The sequence below is a fragment of the Scyliorhinus torazame genome, chromosome 10 (genome assembly GCF_047496885.1).
Source record: "Scyliorhinus torazame isolate Kashiwa2021f chromosome 10, sScyTor2.1, whole genome shotgun sequence".
Classification (NCBI taxonomy): Eukaryota; Metazoa; Chordata; class Chondrichthyes; order Carcharhiniformes; family Scyliorhinidae; genus Scyliorhinus; species Scyliorhinus torazame.
The window spans coordinates 166458327-166473877 of NC_092716.1; the positions used below are offsets into that span (position 1 = coordinate 166458327).

The 15551-nt window shown below is 74.7% G+C and overlaps 1 long non-coding RNA gene across 2 annotated transcripts in view; it reads left to right on the top strand.

Moving 5' to 3' along the window:
* Positions 1–700: 700 nt before the first annotated feature.
* The window catches only part of LOC140431025 (uncharacterized), a 26835-nt gene continuing 11984 nt past the window's right edge, over positions 701–15551 (top strand). The window contains exon 1 of one of the 2 annotated variants that reach the window (XR_011949591.1): positions 701–874. This is a non-coding gene — a long non-coding RNA (uncharacterized lncRNA). The remainder of the gene's footprint in view (positions 875–15551) is intronic. The other variant, XR_011949590.1, reaches the window with a different exon arrangement.

A 15551-nucleotide genomic window follows, 5' to 3' on the forward strand; every position in this document is an offset into this window, starting at 1 on the left:
AGGCTGGAAAGTGCCTAACTGAAAGCTGAGATGCGGTTCCTTGAGCTTGCATTGAGCTTTGTTGGAGTAATGCAGGAGGCCAAGAACAGAGAATAGCAAGGGGCAGGATTTAAAATGACAGGGTCACCCATGCGCACATAATGGAATGTTCTGCAAAGTGGTCACCCAATCTGCACTGATCTCCCCAATGTAGAGCAGGCCGCATTGTGAAAGGCTAATTTTAAACTTGCAGATGTTCTTTGCTGGAATTATACCTTTCAGTCTCCTCAAACTAAAAAAAACTACAGCCTCACTGTAACAATGCACAGTTTTTATTGCTTTTATCAATGCTGGTGAATATGGGAAACCATATGTGACTCTGTAAGATACTGTTTAAGATACTGCACTGCTGTCTGCAACTCACTGCTCGGAGGATGACTCATCCACAATCCCAGAAATCAATTGGGATATAACTGCATTTCTGCAGTTTTGTAACTGTACACAGTGACCTTGAAAAATAATAAATAGGGAGTCAGAATAAGGATACACGCAATATTCAAAATTGGCTGTCAAATTGAATCATATTCTCAACATTTTTTGTCAATATATCCTTAACACTCACAATGACAGAATTCCATGTTCAATTAATAAAATTGGTTGGTGTTATAATCACCCACAGCCTGACAGCAGTGGTAGATTCCAATTCTCCAGCTCATAGCTGGCTCTCCAATATACCTCCTCCTTCCTATCTTGGTTGTATTGATCCAGCATCTTCAGGCATTAGGCCCAGCTTTTTGCAGTAAGGACTGTGGACGTCACAGGGTTGCAGCAAAGGAGTAGGCTTATAGTTGTGATTCCAGGGAGCTCGAAGGAAAAGCAGAGCTGAAACGAGCAGGTAGGATGGCTTGATCTGCTAGTGCCTGGTAATAATGGAAAACTGCATTACATTGCCTTCAGATCTGGATGGATGTAATTTAGCTAACAGAGGTCAGTCACGCTGCTGGATTTCCACAGAGAAGCAGGCTGAATGTGGGGGAAGCATTTAATGAATTGAGTTTTAAATAAGGGTAAAATCAACGTAATAAGGCAGCCAGCTGCAATATCCTCCTGCCACAACCATTACAAAGATAAACATTTAAATGCTGTAAATGCAAATTCCCAAATGACTAATGTCACAGAATGTGTTTTTTAACTATTGCTGTGCAGATTTTAAAAAAAATTTTGAAAACTGAAATGATGATTTGTTAAGCTGATTGCAATTGAAGTAAAGAGATTTCCACCCTCCCACGCCTCTTCTGACATGCAGAGCAAGACCTAACACACAATATGTTTTTTAATTGTCTACCTGTTGAAAGGACCTTTAAAACAGCTGTGGACAGAGGTCCTCGCTATTGCAGGACTTGACCTTGAATGGTTAGGCCATGTTATTAAAGCCCGCTCCAGATCCGTAACACAAAGCTGCAGATCCCTTTGCTCTTGACGGAGATTTGCAGAGAGCTGGGAGTGAGGGAAATTAAGAAAAGGCAATGCAAAAGATGCTTTTTACTCAGTGAATAATGAATGTCAATGAGCACAGAAGGAATGTTGACTCGCATGCTGTTCGCAATGTTTGAAGGTTGTGACTCATGGGGAGAATTGCTTGATGGACCACACTGGGACATTTGCAGGTTGTTAAATCCAATTTCCTTTCGACAATTAGGCAAACATAATATATTAACAAATCATTGACTGAGGATGAGATTTTAGGACCATGCCTTAATGTGGGTTTCAGGACTACAATATTGTACCTTGCGATCTGGTGCACTCACTGACAGACTGACGCTAGCCTTGTCAGCTTGCCCATTATTTTCCTAAAGCAGAGTAGGCCTTTGTTAAGCGTGGCTGCTTCTCACCGGCAAACTCCCAAAGTAAGGCTGGTTGATAGGGAGTAGGCCATTTTTAGCCCACAGTCTCTAATTAACTCCCATTCCCCTGTTAATGGACATTGACTGATTAAATATTTGATTGCACAGTCGAAGCATATTTTCATCCTTGACCTACTTATTACTCTAATAAGAACAACTTTTTGGGGTGGCATGGTGGCATAGGGGTTAGCACTGCTGCCTCAAAGTGCCAGGGACCCGGGTTTGATTCTGACCGTGGGTGACTGTGTGGAGTTTGCACTCCTCCCCGTGTTTGCATGGGTTTCCTCCGGTTGCTCCGATTTTCTCCCAAAATCCAAAGATGTGCAGGTTAGGTGAATTGGCCATGCTAAATTTACCCTTAGTGTCCAAAAGGTTAGGTGGGGTTAGGGTTATGGGGATAGGGCAGGGTGTGAGCTTAGTTAGGGTGTTCCTTCGGACGTAGGTACAGGCTTGATGGACCAAATGGCCTCCTTTTGCACTGTAGGGATTCTATGATAACTTTGTTTCTGCAAATCTTGTTCTCCCTTCAGCATTGGTGGAGATGGAACGTGGGTGGCACATCCATCAAAAGGAAGATTGTGGTCCCAAATCCGAGAACTCAATTACCAAAGGCATCTCTCTGTGTTGAGCTGAAGACCGTAGTTATAGGGGGATGGGTTATTACAATCATATAAAGGGTACTTGGGGAATAGAGATACAATTACCAAAAGCATGCTAAGTTGAGATCAGCATCCAAAGTATGGTTCAGCAATGATCCTCTAGATCACATACAATAGCTATTGGCTGTGATAGTCATCGTTGGTGAAATGCAAATTGATTTGCTGTTTTAAGTATAAAATTCTGGTACCTGTTACCTAGCCTTCAGGAATTCAAATCTACATTTGTTAGCAAGTGACTGTCTTCCTGTGGGGGGGGAGGGGAGGGGGGGGGAGGGGAGGGGAGGGGAGGGGGGGGGAGGGGAGGGGGGGAGGGGAGGGGGGGGGGGAGGGGAGGGGGGGGGGGGAGGGGAGGGGGAGGAGGGGGGGGAGGGGAGGGGGGGGGGAGGGGGGGGGGGAGGGGAGGGGGGGGAGGGGGGGGGGGAGGGGAGGGGGGGGGGGGGGGAGGGGGGGGGGGAGGGGAGGGGGGGAGGGGGGGGGGGAGGGGGGGGGGGGAGGGGAGGGGGGGAGGGGGGGGGGAGGGGGGGGGGGAGGGGAGGGGGGGGGGGGAGGGGGGGGGGGAGGGGAGGGGGGGGGGGGGAGGGGGGGGGGAGGGGGGGGGAGGGGAGGGGGGGGAGGGGAGGGGAGGGGGGGGAGGGGAGGGGGGGGGAGGGGAGGGGGGAGGGGAGGGGGGGGGGAGGGGAGGGGGGGGGGGGAGGGGAGGGGGAGGGGAGGGGAGGGGGGGGGAGGGGAGGGGGAGGGGAGGGGAGGGGGGGGAGGGGAGGGGGGGGGGGAGGGGGGGGGGAGGGGAGGGGGGGGGGGGGAGGGGGGGGGGAGGGGAGGGGGGGGGGGAGGGGGGGGGAGGGGAGGGGGGGGGGAGGGGAGGGGGGGGGGAGGGGAGGGGGGGGGGAGGGGAGGGGGGGGGGAGGGGAGGGGGGGGGGGGGAGGGGGGGGGAGGGGAGGGGGGGGGAGGGGAGGGGGGGGGGGAGAGGGGGGGGGAGGGGGAGGGGAGGAGGGGGAGGGGGGGGAGGGGAGGGGGGGGGGGGGAGGGGAGGGGGGGAGGGGGGGGAGGGGGGGGAGGGGGGAGGGGGGGGAGGGGAGGGGGGGGAGGGGGGGGGAGGAGGGGAGGGGAGGGGAGGGGAGGGGGGGAGGGGAGGGGGGGGAGGGGGGGGGAGGGGGGGGAGGGGGGGGAAGGGGGGGGAGGGGGAGTGGGGGGAGGGGTGGGGGAGGGGTGGGGGGAGTGAGGGGAGGGGAGTGGGGGGGGGGGGTGGGGGGAGGGGGGGGAGTGGGGGGAGGGGTGGGGGGAGTGGGGGGAGGGGGGGGGGAGTGGAGGGAGGGGTAGGGGGGGGAGTGGGGGGAGGGGGGAGTGGGGGGAGTGGGGGGGAGGGGTGGGGGGGGGAGGGGTGGGGGGAGGGGAGGGGGGAGGGGTGGGGGGGGGAGGGGTGGGGGAGGGGAGGGGGGAGGGGAGGGGGAGGGGAGGGGAGGGGGAGGGGAGGGGAGGGGGGAGGGGTGGGGGAGGGGAGGGGGAGGGGAGGGGTGGGGGGTGGGGGGGAGGGGAGGGGTGGGGGGGAGGGGGAGGGGAGGGGTGGGGGGGAGGGGGAGGGGAGGGGTGGGGGGGAGGGGGAGGGGAGGGGTGGGGGGAGGGGGGGGAGGGGGGGAGGGAGGGGGGAGGGGAGGGGGGAGGGGGAGGAGGGGAGGGGGGGGAGGAGGGGAGGGGGGGGAGGGGGGGAGGGAGGGGAGGGGGGAGGGGAGGGGGGGAGGGGAGGGGTGGGGGGAGGGGAGGGGAGGGGTGGGGGGAGGGGAGGGGAGGGGTGGGGGGAGGGGAGGGGAGGGGTGGGGGGAGGGGAGGGGAGGGGTGGGGGGGGGTGGGGGGAGGGGAGGGGTGGGGGGGGAGGGGAGGGGTGGGGGGGAGGGGTGGGAGGGGTGGGGGGGAAGGGGTGGGGGGGGAGGGGAGGGGAGGGGAGGGGAGGGGGAGGGGAGGGGAGGGGAGGGGTGGGGGGGGGGAGGGGAGGGGAGGGGAGGGGTGGGGGGGGAGGGGAGGGGAGGGGAGGGGTGGGGGGGGAGGGGAGGGGTGGGGGGGGAGGGGAGGGGAGGGGTGGGGGGGGAGGGGAGGGGAGGGGTGGGGGGGAGGGGAGGGGGTGGGGGGGAGGGGAGGGGAGGGGGGGGAGGGGAGGGGTGGGGGGGGGAGGGGAGGGGTGGGGGGGGGAGGGGAGGGGTGGGGGGGAGGGGAGGGGTGGGGGGGGAGGGGGGGGGAGGGGAGGGGTGGGGGGGGAGGGGAGGGGAGGGGGAGGGGAGGGGTGGGGGGGGAGGGGAGGGGGGAGGGGAGGGGTGGGGGGGGAGGGGAGGGGAGGGGTGGGGGGGGGAGGGGAGGGGAGGGGTGGGGGGGGGGGGAGGGGAGGGGAGGGGTGGGGGGGGAGGGGAGGGGTGGGGGGGGAGGGGAGGGGTGGGGGGGAGGGGAGGGGTGGGGGGGAGGGGGGGGAGGGGAGGGGAGGGGAGGGGGGGGAGTGGAGGGGGGGGAGGGGGGGGGAGGGGAGGGGGGGAGGGGAGGGGGGGGGAGGGGGGGGGAGGGGGTGGGGGGGGAGGGGACGGGAGGGGTGGGGGGGGGTGGGGGGGAGGGGAGGGGTGGGGGGGAGGGGTGGGGGGGAGGGGTGGGGGGAGGGGAGGGGTGGGGAGGGGGGGGGAGGGGTGGGGAGGGGAGGGGTGGGGAGGGGAGGGGTGGGGGGGGAGGGGTGGGGGGGGAGGGGAGGGGTGGGGGGGGGAGGGGAGGGGAGGGGTGGGGAGGGGTGGGGGGGAGGGAGGGGTGGAGGGGAGGGGAGGGGTGGGGGGGAGGGGAGGGGTGGGGGGGAGGGGGGAGGAGGGGAGGGAGGAGGGAGGGGGGGAAGGGGAGGGGGGAGGGGGGGGTGGGGGGGGAGGGGAGGGGTGGGGGGGAGGGGAGGGGTGGGGGGGAGGGGTGGGGGGGAGGGGAGGGGTGGGGGGGAGGGGAGGGGTGGAGGGGAGGGGTAGGGGGGGTGGGGGGGAGGGGTAGGGGGTGGGGCGGGAGGGGAGGGGTGGGAGGGAGGGGAGGGGTGGGGGGAGGGGAGGGGTGGGGGGAGGGGAGGGGTGGGGGGAGGGGAGGGGTGGGGGGGAGGGGTGGGGGGAGGGGAGGGGTGGGGGGGAGGGGTGGGGGGAGGGGTGGGGGGGGAGGGGAGGGGTGGGGGGGGAGGGGAGGGGTGGGGGAGTGGTGGGGTGGAGGGGAGGGGTAGGGGGGTGGGGGGAGGGGAGGGGTGGGGAGGGGAGGGGAGGGGTGGGGAGGGGAGGGGTGGGGGGGAGGGGAGGGATAGGGGGGTGGGGGGGAGGGGAGGGGAGGGGTGGGGGAGGGGAGGGGAGGGGGGGGGAGGGGAGGGGGGGAGGGGAGGGGAGGGGGGGAGAGGGGGGGAGGGGAGACGGGGGGAGGGGAGAGGGGGGAGGGGAGAGGGGGGAGGGGAGAGGGGGGGAGAGGGGGGGAGGGGAGAGGGGGGGAGAGGGGGGGAGGGGAGAGGGGGGGAGGGGAGAGGGGGGGAGGGGAGAGGGGGGAGGCGAGAGGGGGGAGGGGAGAGGGGGGGGAGGGAGAGGGGGGGGGAGGGGAGAGGGGGGGGGAGGGGAGAGGGGGGGGAGGGGAGAGGGGGGGAGGGGAGAGGGGGGAGGGGAGAGGGGGGGAGGGGAGAGGGGGGGAGGGGAGAGGGGAGAGGGGGGAGGGGAGAGGGGGGAGGGGAGAGGGGGGGAGGGGAGAGGGAGGGAGGGGAGAGGGAGGGGGAGGGAGGGGGAGGGGGGGAGGGGAGGGGGAGGGGGAGGGGAGGGGGAGGGGAGGGGAGGGGGAGGGGAGGGGAGGGGGAGGGGAGGGGGGAGGGGGGAGGGGAGGGGGGAGGGGGAGGGGAGGGGGGAGGGGGGAGGGGAGGGGGGAGGGGGAGGGGAGGGGGGAGGGGAGGGGAGGGGAGGGGAGGGGAGGGGGAGGGGAGGGGGGGAGGGGGAGGGGGGGGAGGGGGAGGGGGGGGAGGGGGAGGAGGGGAGGGAGGAGGGAGGGGGGAAGGGGAGGGGGGAGGGGGGAGGGGGGAGGGGGGAGGGGAGAGGGGAGAGGGGGGAGGGGGGGGAGGGGGAGGGGGAGGGAGGGGGGGAAGGGGGAGGGGGAGGGGGGAGGGAGGGGGGGGAAGGGGGAGGGGGGGAAGGGGAGGGGGGGAGGGAGGGGAGGGGGAGGGGAGGGGAGGGGAGGGGGGGGAGGGGAGGGGGAGGGGAGGGGAGGGGGGGGAGGGGAGGGGAGGGGGGAGGGGAGGGGGGAGGGGAGGGGGGGAGGGGGGAGGGGAGGGGGGAGGGGGGAGGGGAGGGGGGAGGGGGGAGGGGAGGGGGAGGGAGGGGAGGGGTGGGGGGGGAGGGGAGGGGGGGAGGGAGGGGTGGGGGGGAGGGGTGGGGGGAGGGGTGGGGGGAGGGGAGGGGGGGAGGGAGGGGTGGGGGGGAGGGGAGGGGGGGAGGGAGGGGTGGGGGGGAGGGGAGGGGTGGGGGGAGGGGAGGGGTGGGGGGAGGGGGGGAGGGAGGGGGGAGGGGAGGGGGGGAGGGGGAGGAGGGGAGGGGGGGAGGGGGGAGGGAGGGGGGGTGGAGGGGAGGGGGGAGGGAGGGGGGGAGGGGAGGGGAGGGGAGGGGTGGGGGGAGGGGAGGGGAGGGGTGGGGGGAGGGGAGGGGAGGGGTGGGGGGAGGGGAGGGGAGGGGTGGGGGGAGGGGAGGGGAGGGGTGGGGGGAGGGGAGGGGAGGGGTGGGGGGGTGGGGGGAGGGGAGGGGTGGGGGGGGAGGGGAGGGGAGGGGGGAGGGGAGGGGTGGGGGGGGAGGGGAGGGGGGAGGGGAGGGGTGGGGGGGGAGGGGAGGGGGGAGGGGAGGGGTGGGGGGGGAGGGGAGGGGAGGGGTGGGGGGGGAGGGGAGGGGAGGGGTGGGGGGGGAGGGGAGGGGTGGGGGGGAGGGGAGGGGTGGGGGGGAGGGGGGGAGGGGAGGGGAGGGGAGGGGGGGGAGGGGAGGGGGGGGGGAGGGGAGGGGGGGGAGGGGAGGGGGGGGGAGGGGGGGGGGAGGGGAGGGGTGGGGGGGGAGGGGACGGGAGGGGTGGGGGGGGAGGGGAGGGGTGGGGGGGGAGGGGTGGGGGGGGAGGGGAGGGGTGGGGGGGGAGGGGTGGGGGGGAGGGGAGGGGTGGGGGGGGAGGGGTGGGGGGGAGGGGAGGGGTGGGGAGGGGTGAGGGGAGGGGTGGGGAGGGGGGGGGAGGGGAGGGGAGGGGTGGGGGGGGAGGGGTGGGGAGGGGGGGGGGAGGGGAGGGGAGGGGTGGGGGGGGGAGGGGAGGGGTGGGGTGGGGGGGGGGAGGGGAGGGGTGGGGGGGGAGGGGAGGGGTGGGGGGGGAGGGGAGGGGTGGGGGGGGGAGGGGAGGGGAGGGGTGGGGAGGGGTGGAGGGGAGGGGAGGGGTGGAGGGGAGGGGAGGGGTGGGGGGGAGGGGAGGGGTGGGGGGGAGGGGGGAGGAGGGGAGGGAGGAGGGAGGGGGGGAAGGGGAGGGGGGGAGGGGGGGGTGGGGGGGGGAGGGGAGGGGAGGGGTGGGGGGAGGGGTGGGGGGGAGGGGAGGGGAGGGGTGGAGGGGAGGGGTAGGGGGGGTGGGGGGGAGGGGTAGGGGGTGGGGCGGGAGGGGAGGGGTGGGAGGGAGGGGAGGGGTGGGGGGAGGGGAGGGGAGGGGTGGGGGGAGGGGAGGGGTGGGGGGAGGGGAGGGGTGGGGGGGAGGGGTGGGGGGAGGGGAGGGGTGGGGGGGAGGGGTGGGGGGAGGGGTGGGGGGGGAGGGGAGGGGTGGGGGGGGAGGGGAGGGGTGGGGGAGTGGTGGGGTGGAGGGGAGGGGTAGGGGGGTGGGGGGAGGGGAGGGGTGGGGAGGGGAGGGGAGGGGTGGGGAGGGGAGGGGTGGGGGGGAGGGGAGGGATAGGGGGGTGGGGGGGAGGGGAGGGGAGGGGTGGGGGAGGGGTGGGGGAGGGGAGGGGAGGGGGGGGAGGGGAGGGGGGGAGGGGAGGGGAGGGGGGGAGGGGAGGGGAGGGGGGGAGAGGGGGGGAGGGGAGACGGGGGGGGGAGGGGGGGAGGGAGGGGGGAGGGGAGGGGGGGGAGGGGGAGGAGGGGAGGGGGGGAGGGGAGGGGAGGGGTGGGGGGGGGGGAGGGGAGGGGAGGGGTGGGGGGAGGGGAGGGGAGGGGTGGGGGGGTGGGGGGAGGGGAGGGGTGGGGGGGGAGGGGAGGGGTGGGGGGAGGGGAGGGGTGGGGGGAGGGGGGGAGGGAGGGGGGAGGGGAGGGGGGGAGGGGGAGGAGGGGAGGGGGGGAGGGGAGGGGAGGGGTGGGGGGAGGGGAGGGGAGGGGTGGGGGGAGGGGAGGGGAGGGGTGGGGGGGTGGGGGGAGGGGAGGGGTGGGGGGGGAGGGGAGGGGTGGGGGGGAGGGGTGGGAGGGGTGGGGGGAAGGGGTGGGGGGGGAGGGGAGGGGAGGGGGTGGGGGGAGGGGAGGGGAGGGGTGGGGGGGGAGGGGAGGGGAGGGGTGGGGGGGAGGGGAGGGGTGGGGGGGAGGGGAGGGGTGGGGGGGGAGGGGTGGGGGGGGAGGGGGGGGAGGGGAGGGGTGGGGGGGAGGGGAGGGGAGGGGTGGGAGGGGGGGGAGGGGAGGGGTGGGGGGGAGGGGAGGGGAGGGGTGGGGGGGGAGGGGAGGGGTGGGGGGGGAGGGGAGGGGTGGGGGGGGAGGGGAGGGGTGGGGGGGAGGGGAGGGGTGGGGGGGAGGGGAGGGGTGGGGGGGGAGGGGGGGGAGGGGAGGGGTGGGGGGGGAGGGGAGGGGAGGGGTGGGGGGGGAGGGGTGGGGGGGAGGGGAGGGGTGGGAGGGGAGGGGTGGGGGGGGAGGGGAGGGGAGGGGTGGGGGGGGAGGGGAGGGGTGGGGGGGAGGGGTGGGGGGGGAGGGGAGGGGTGGGGGGGAGGGGTGGGGGGGAGGGGAGGGGTGGGGGGGAGGGGTGGGGGGGGGGGGAGGGGTGGGGGGGGAGGGGAGGGGTGGGGAGGGGTGGGGGGGGAGGGGAGGGGTGGGGGGGGAGGGGAGGGGTGGGGAGGGGTGGGGGAGGGGAGGGGTGGGGAGGGGTGGGGGGGAGGGGAGGGGTGGGGTGGGGGGGGAGGGGAGGGGTGGGGTGGGGGGGAGGGGAGGGGTGGGGGGGGAGGGGAGGGGTGGGGGGGGAGGGGAGGGGAGGGGTGGGGAGGGGTGGGGGGGAGGGGAGGGGTGGAGGGGAGGGGTGGGGAGGGGTGGGGGGGAGGGGAGGGGTGGGGGGGGAGGGGTGGGGGGGGAGGGGAGGGGTGGGGGGGAGGGGTGGGGGGGGAGGGGAGGGGTGGGGGGGAGGGGTGGGGGGGAGGGGAGGGGTGGGGAGGGGTGGGGGGGGAGGGGAGGGGTGGGGAGGGGTGGGGGGGGAGGGGAGGGGTGGGGTGGGGGGGGGAGGGGAGGGGTGGGGTGGGGGGGAGGGGAGGGGTGGGGGGGGAGGGGAGGGGTGGGGGGGGAGGGGAGGGGGGGGGGGGGAGGGGAGGGGTGGGGGGGAGGGGAGGGGTGGGGGGGGAGGGGAGGGGAGGGGTGGGGGGGGAGGGGAGGGGAGGGGTGGGGAGGGGTGGGGGGGAGGGGAGGGGTGGAGGGGAGGGGTGGGGGGGAGGGGAGGTGTGGGGGGGAGGGGGGAGGAGGGGAGGGGTGGGGGGGAGGGGAGGGGTGGGGGGGAGGGGGGAGGGGGGGAGGGAGGAGGGAGGGGGGGAAGGGGAGGGGGGAGGGGGGGAGGGGGGGTGGGGGGGAAGGGGAGGGGGGAGGGGGGGAGGGGGGGGTGGGGGGGGAGGGGAGGGGAGGGGGGAGGGGGGGAGGGGGGGGTGGGGGGGGAGGGGAGGGGAGGGGGGAGGGGGGGGTGGGGGGGGAGGGGAGGGGAGGGGGGAGGGGGGGAGGGGGGGGTGGGGGGGGAGGGGAGGGGGGGGTGGGGGGGGAGGGGAGGGGAGGGGAGGGGGGAGGGGGGAGGGGGGGGTGCGGGGGGAGGGGAGGGGAGGGGTGGGGGGGGAGGGGAGGGGAGGGGTGGGGGGGGAGGGGTGGGGGGGAGGGGAGGGGTGGGGGGGAGGGGAGGGGAGGGGTGGGGGGGGAGGGGAGGGGTGGGGGGGGAGGGGTGGGGGGGGAGGGGAGGGGTGGGGGGGAGGGGTGGGGGGGAGGGGAGGGGTGGGGGGGAGGGGTGGGGGGGAGGGGAGGGGGGGGAGGGGTGGGGGGGAGGGGAGGGGTGGGAGGGGTGGGGGGGGAGGGGAGGGGTGGGGTGGGGGGGGAGGGGAGGGGTGGGGTGGGGGGGAGGGGAGGGGTGGGGGGGGAGGGGAGGGGTGGGGGGGAGGGGAGGGGTGGGGGGGGGAGGGGAGGGGAGGGGTGGGGAGGGGTGGGGGGGAGGGGAGGGGTGGAGGGGAGGGGTGGGGGGGAGGGGAGGGGTGGGGGGGAGGGGGGAGGAGGGGAGGGGTGGGGGGGAGGGGAGGGGTGGGGGGGAGGGGGGAGGAGGGGAGGGAGGAGGGAGGGGGGGAAGGGGAGGGGGGAGGGGGGGGTGGGGGGGAAGGGGAGGGGGGAGGGGGGGAGGGGGGGGTGGGGGGGAGGGGAGGGGAGGGGGGAGGGGGGGAGGGGGGGGTGGGGGGGGAGGGGAGGGGAGGGGGGAGGGGGGGAGGGGGGGTGGGGGGGAGGGGAGGGGAGGGGTGGGGGGGAGGGGGGGAGGGGGGGGGTGGGGGGGAGGGGAGGGGAGGGGTGGGGGGGAGGGGGGGGTGGGGGGGAGGGGAGGGGTGGGGGGGAGGGGGGGGTGGGGGGGAGGGGAGGGGAGGGGTGGGGGGGTGGGGGGGAGGGGTGGGGGGGGAGGGGAGGGGTGGGGGGGAGGGGAGGGGTGGAGGGGAGGGGTAGGGGGGTTGGGGGGGAGGGGTAGGGGGTGGGGCGGGAGGGGAGGGGTGGGAGGGAGGGGAGGGGTGGGGGGAGGGGAGGGGTGGGGGGAGGGGAGGGGTGGGGGGGGAGGGGTGGGGGGAGGGGTGGGGGGAGGGGTGGGGGGGGAGGGGAGGGGTGGGGGGGAGGGGAGGGGTGGGGGAGGGGTGGGGTGGAGGGGAGGGGTAGGGGGGTGGGGGGAGGGGAGGGGTGGGGAGGGGAGGGGAGGGGTGGGGAGGGGAGGGGTGGGGGGGGAGGGGAGGGATAGGGGGGTGGGGGGGAGGGGAGGGGAGGGGTGGGGGAGGGGAGGGGAGGGGGGGGGAGGGGAGGGGAGGGGTGGGGGAGGGGAGGGGAGGGGAGGGGTGGGGGAGGGGAGGGGAGGGGGGGGAGGGGAGGGGGGAGGGGAGGGGAGGGGGGGAGAGGGGGGGAGGGGAGAGGGGGGAGGGGAGAGGGGGGGAGGGGAGAGGGGGGGGAGGGGAGAGGGGGGGGAGGGGAGAGGGGGGAGGGGAGAGGGGGGGGAGGGGAGAGGGGGGGAGGGGAGAGGGGGGGAGGGGAGAGGGGGGGGAGGGGAGAGGGGGGGAGGGGAGAGGGGGGAGGGGAGAGGGGGGGAGGGGAGAGGGGGGGAGTGGTGAGGGGGGGGAGGGGAGAGGGGGGAGGGGGGTGGTGAGGGGGGAGAGGGGGGAGGGGGGGAGGGGAGAGGGGGGAGGGGAGAGGGGGGAGGGGAGGGGAGAGGGAGGGAGGGGAGGGGGAGGGAGGGGGAGGGGGGGAGGGGAGGGGAGGGGAGGGGGAGGGGGAGGGGAGGGGGAGGGGGGAGGGGAGGGGGAGGGGGGAGGGGGAGGGGAGGGGGAGGGGGGAGGGGAGGGGGAGGGGAGGGGGAGGGGAGGGGAGGGGGAGGGGAGGGGGGGAGGGGAGGGGGGAGGGGAGGGGGGGGGAGGGGGAGGAGGGGAGGGAGGGGGGGAGGGGGGAGGGGGGAGGGGGGGAGGGGGGAGGGGGGAGGGGGGGAGGGGGGGAGGGGGGAGGGGAGAGGGGGGGGAGGGGGGAGGGGGGAGGGAGGGGGGAAGGGGGAGGGGGGGAAGGGGGGAGGGGGGGAGGGAGGGGAGGGGGAGGGGGGGAAGGGGGAGGGGGGGAGGGAGGGGAGGGGGAGGGGAGGGGAGGGGGGGGAGGGGAGGGGAGGGGGGGAGGGGGGGAGGGGAGGGGGGGAGGGGAGGGGAGGGGGGGAGGGGAGGGGGGGAGGGGAGGGGGGAGGGGAGGGGGGAGGGGAGGGGGGAGGGGAGGGGGGAGGGGGGAGGGGGGGAGGGGAGGGGGAGGGGGGAGGGGAGGGGGAGGGAGGGGAGGGGTGGGGGGAGGGGAGGGGGGGAGGGAGGGGTGGGGGGAGGGAGGGGTGGGGGGGAGGGGAGGGGTGGGGGGGAGGGGAGGGGTGGGGGGGAGGGGGAGGGGAGGGGTGGGGGAGGGGTGAGGGGGAGGGGAGGGGTGGGGGAGGGGTGAGGGGGAGGGGAGGGGTGGGGGGAGGGGTGGGGGGGGAGGGGTGGGGGGAGGGAGGAGGGGGGGAGGGGGGAGGGAGGGGGGAGGGGGGAGGGAGGGGGGGAGGGGGGGAGGGGGAGGGAGGGGGGAGGGGGGGAGGGAGGGGAGGGAGGGGGGGAGGGAGGGGAGGGGAGGGGTGGGGGGAGGGGTGGGGGGGAGGGGTGGGGGGGAGGGGAGGGGTGGGGGGAGGGGTGGGGGGGAGGGGTGGGGGGGAGGGGAGGGGTGGGGGGGGAGGGGTGGGGGGGGAGGGGTGGGGGGGAGGGGAGGGGTGGGGGGGAGGGGTGGGGGGGAGGGGAGGGGTGGGGGGGAGGGGTGGGAGGGGAGGGGAGGGGTGGGGGGGGAGGGGAGGGGAGGGGTGGGGGGGAGGGGAGGGGAGGGGAGGGGTGGGGGGGAGGGGAGGGGAGGGGTGGGGGGGAGGGGAGGGGAGGGGAGGGGGGGGAGGGGAGGGGAGGGGAGGGGAGGGGTGGGGGGGGAGGGGAGGGGAGGGGTGGGGGGGAGGGGAGGGGAGGGGAGGGGTGGGGGAGGAGGGGAGGGGAGGGGTGGGGGAGGAGGGGAGGGGAGGGGTGGGGGGGAGGGGTCGGGGGGAGGGGAGGGGTGGGGGGGAGGGGAGGGGAGGGGTAGGGGGGTGGGGGGGAGGGGTAGGGGGGTAGGGGGGTGGGGGGGAGGGGTAGGGGGGTGGGGGGGAGGGGAGGGGTGGGAGGGAGGGCAGGGGTGGGGGGGAGGGGAGGGGTGGGGGGGAGGGGAGGGGTGGGGGGGAGGGGAGGGGTGGGGGGAGGGGTGGGGGGAGGGTAGGGGGGAGGGGAGGGGTGGGGATGGGAGGGGTGGGGGGGAGGGGAGGGGTGGGGAGGGGAGGGGTGGGGAGGGGAGGGGTGGGGAGGGGTGGGGGGAGGGGAGGGGTGGGGAGGGGGGGAGGGGGGGAGGGGGGAGGGGGGGAGGGGAGGGGGGAGGGGAGGGGGGAGAGGGGGGAGAGGGGAGAGGGGGGGAGGGGAGAGGGGGGAGGGGAGAGGGGGGGGAGGGGAGAGGGGGGGAAGGGGAGAGGGGGGAGGGGAGAGGGGTGAGGGGAGAGGGGGGGAGGGGAGAGGGGGGGAGGGGAGAGGGGGAGGGGAGAGGGGGAGGGGAGAGGGGGAGGGGAGAGGGAGGGGGGGAGGGGAGAGGGAGGGGAGGGGGGAGGGGAGGGGTGGGAGGGGGGAGGGGAGGGGAGGGGGGAGGGGGGAGGGGAGGGGAGGGGGGAGGGGAGGGGGAGGGGGGCGGGGAGGGGGGCGGGAGGGGGGAGGGGGAGGGGGGGGAGGGGGGAGGGGGGAGGGGGGAGGGGGGAGGGGGGGAGGGGGGAGGGGGGAGGGAGGGGGGGGAAGGGGGGTGGGGGGAGGGGAGGGGAGGGGGGAGGGGAGGGGAGGGGGGAGGGGAGGGGGAGGGGAGGGGGGAGGGAGGGGGGGAGGGGAGTGGGGGAGGGGAGGGGGGGAGGGAGGGGGGGGAGGGGAGGGAGGGGAGGGGTGGGGGGAGGGGAGGGGTGGGGGGGAGGGGTGGGGGGGAGGGGAGGGGTGGGGGGGAGGGGAGGGGTGGGGGGGGAGGGGGGGGAGGGGAGGGGGAGGGGGGAGGGGGAGGGGGGAGGGGGGAGGGGAGGGGAGGGGGGAGGGGAGGGGGGAGGGGAGGGGAGAGGGGAGGGGGGAGGGGGAAGGGGGGAGGGGAGGGGGAGGGGGGAGGGGGGAGGGGGAGGGGGGGAGGGGGAGGGGGAGGGGGGGAGGGGGGGGAGGGGGGAGGGGGAGGGGGGGAGGGGGGAGGGGGGAGGGGGGGGGAGGGAGGGGGGAGGGGAGGGGAGGGGGGAGGGGGAAGGGGGGGAGGGGAGGGGGGAGGGGAGGGGGGAGGGGGGAGGGGAGGGGAGGGGGGAGGGGGGAGGGGGAGGGAGGGGGGGGGAGGGGAGAGGGGAGAGGGGAGGGGGGGAGGGAGGGGGGGAGGGGGAGAGGGGAGGGGGGAGAGGGGAGAGGGGAGGGGGGGGGGGAGGGAGGGGGGAGGGGGGAGGGGGGAGGGGGAGGAGGGGGGGAGAGGGGGGAGGGGGGGAGGGGAGGGGAGGGGGAGAGGGGGAGGGGGGGGAGGGGAGGGGAGGGGGGGAGGGAGGGGGGAGGGAGAGGGAGGGGGGGGGGAGGGGGGGAGGGTGGGGGAGGGTGGGGAGGGGAGGGGGGGGGGATTCTTTATGGCCAATTTGGTTCCAAGATGGAATGGTAGACTGGAATGGTATTGATCCAACATGGCAGACAAGGTACCTGAGCCAAGTGGATCTGCAGTACTCATAGTTGCTTCTATCTTCACTGGATTGTGTTGTAAAAGCCCCATTTTAACCAGAGCAAGAACTAAACTGAGCAGTTAAGAAAAGCAGACTGCGCACTGTGGGGTGGAATTGTGGCTGGGAATTGTTAAGTATTAGTCACTCTCATTAGAAGCCTTGTTAGGAAGCAGGAGCCAAGGAGGAAAATTCGAATTACACCCACAAGCTAACAGGCTCTCATTTCACTTTAACAGGCAGGGAGCTGTTGCTGCAGCCAGTGGGAGGTACATTTCCCAAGTCCGAATGACAGATGCCAAGTCT